This window comes from Penaeus vannamei, chromosome 42, assembly GCF_042767895.1.
Source record: "Penaeus vannamei isolate JL-2024 chromosome 42, ASM4276789v1, whole genome shotgun sequence".
Classification (NCBI taxonomy): Eukaryota; Metazoa; Arthropoda; class Malacostraca; order Decapoda; family Penaeidae; genus Penaeus; species Penaeus vannamei.
This window is the reverse complement of record NC_091590.1, coordinates 6,368,997-6,371,496: the sequence shown is the minus strand read 5'-3', so window position 1 is coordinate 6,371,496 and position 2,500 is coordinate 6,368,997. Positions and strand designations below refer to the sequence as shown.

General features: G+C 49.0%; 1 protein-coding gene across 1 annotated transcript in view; it reads right to left on the bottom strand.

The window, feature by feature from the left end:
* Positions 1-2,500, bottom strand: part of LOC113807381 (uncharacterized) — a 505,215-nt gene that overhangs the window by 200,207 nt on the left and 302,508 nt on the right. The window lies entirely within an intron of this gene.

The following is a 2,500-nucleotide window of genomic DNA, read 5'->3' as shown; positions in this document are numbered from 1 at the left end:
GAGGGAAGAGAGTAAGAAGGGGGAGGGGCGAAGGGTGTGGTGGAGAAGAGGGAAAGGAGAAGTGACGCGGAAGGGAGGGAGAAAGTATGAGATGAAGGGGATAAGCAGAAAGGAAGGAGAAAAGAAGACGAAGATGAGAAACAGAAAGACACCAAATAAATGAAGAATAAAACATACGAAGACGAAAGGAGAGAGAGAAGGAGCGAACCGACAGGATATCCCCTCCCTACCTCCTCCCCTATCCCTTCCCCTCCCCCCGACAATGAACCCCCCCGAAAAAAAACGCCGGAATTTGCAAGATTGCAGCACGCATATTTAGCAGCGCCCAGAGAGGTGCTGATATGGCGTGATTCGCACACGCAAAGTTTGGGAGAAGTTTTTAAAAGCCCCCTGTATCACGGCCATTTTTGTGGCTCGGTGAGAATGTCAGTGGCCATGAAGAGAGAGGGGAGTGGAGAGAGAGAGGGGGGAGAGAGAGATAGGGAGGGAGAGAGAGAGAGCGAGAGAGGGAGAGAGGGGGGAAAGAAGGAGAGAGGGGGAAGGAGGGAGAGAGGGGGAAGGAGGAGAAGGAGGGGGAAGGAGGGGGTGAAAGAGAGAGAGAGGGGGAGAGGGGAAGAGATAGAGGTAGAGAGACAGATAGATATATGTATAGATAGATAGATAGATAGGAGAGAGAGAGGAAGAGAGGTGGGGGAGAGAGAGAGAGGAAGAGAGGTTGGGGGAGAGAGAGAGAGGAAGAGAGGTGGGGGAGAGAGAGAGAGGAGAGAGGGGGAGGAGAGAGAGAGAGAGAGGGTGGAGGAGAGAGAGGGGGGAGAGAGAGAGGAGAGGTGGGGGAGAGAGAGAGAGAGAGGAGAGAGAGAGAGAGGGAAGAGAGAGAGAGAGAGAGAGAGAGAGAGAGAGAGATAGAGAGAGAGAGAGAGAGAGAGAGAGTTGGAAGAGTGAGTGAGCAAATGAATGAGCGATTGAGTGAGCGAGTGAGAGAGAATGAGAGAGAGAGAGGGAGAGAGAGAAAGAGAGAGAGAGAGAGAGAGAGAGAGAGAGAGAGAGAGAGAGAGAGAGAGAGAGAGAGAGACAGAGAGAGAGAGAGAGAGAGGCAGACAGAAAGAGAAAGAGAAATAAAGAAATAAAGAGAGGGAGAGAGAGAGAAAGGAAAAAGGGATACTGTACATATATCAGTTATTGACGTCCTTGGAAGCTGTCGTGCGAGAGAAAAATAGTTTATCGGGTAAATGCGCTTGTGCGAGTGTGTATACAGACGTGTATTTTCATAGACGAGTACACAGCCACAGAGAACAACCCACGTACGTATACACATTTTTTTTTGTTCCTCTTTCTTTTCTCTTCTCCTTTGTCCTCTCATTCTCTGTGTCTGTTCTGTCTCTCTCTTTTTCCCCATTTTTTTTCTGTTCCTCTTTCTTTTCTCTTTCCTCTCTCCTCTCATTCTCTTTGTCTGCCCTGTCTCTCTCTTTTTCTTTCTTGTTCCATCGTTTTTCTTCTCTCTTTTGTTCTGTCTATTTCTTCCGCTCCCGTCTCTCTCCCCGTACACATACGCACGCATACACAATTTACGTACACAGGTCGACCTCATTCCCTAGCCACATAGTAACATAGCAAGCCTCATAACACTATAACAAATATTCCCCTGAAAATGAAACCAGCCACAATGAGAATAGAAAATAATCGTAACGTTTCGAACTATACACGAACTCCTCTTCAGACAAAAAACCGAAATGGATACAAGGAAAGAATTTTGACAAGTTTATATAATAGTAGAAGTCCTTTTCCCTCACTTTTCTCTCTACTCCATCCTCCGCCCCCTCCACATTGCCCTCACTACCAATCCCATCATCTCCCTTCCCTTCACCCCATCCCCCATCTTCCCCTCTCCCTCCTCCCCCAACCTTCCCATCTCCCCCATCCCCCTCTCCCTCCTTCCATCCCATCCCCTCCCCTTCACCCCTCCATCCCTCTCCGCCTCCCCTTCACCCCTAATTCCCCCATTCCATCCATATCACCCCCATCCCCCTCTCCCTCCACACCGTCCCTTTCACCCCCTAACCCCCATTCCCCTCTCCCCCTCCCTTTCAACCCCCATCCCCCACCCCCATCCCTCCCCCTCCATCCCTCCCCCCCTCCCCATCCCCGACAGAGCGGCGACGTAACCTCATCTCCCGCAGCCTCCAAGGTCTTGACGACAGCCGGTCCCTCTTCGTCACATTTCGAGAAGACAATTGATGTGATATGCAAGATGTAGTTGCCAACTGCGGGCTGACATCCGTCTCCTTCGCTCTTGCTCTTTCGTAAGTTTTTTTTTTTTATTGTTTATTGGCCTCTTTCTGTGTCTTTCTATCTGTCTGTCTGTCTGTTTGTCTGGCTTCGTCTTTTTTTAATCTTTCGTTCGTTTTTTTTATTGCTTTTTGGCCTCTTGCTGTGTCTTTCTATCTGTCTGTTTGTCTTTGTCCTTTTTTGGTCTTTCGTTCGTTTTTTTTATTGTTTATTG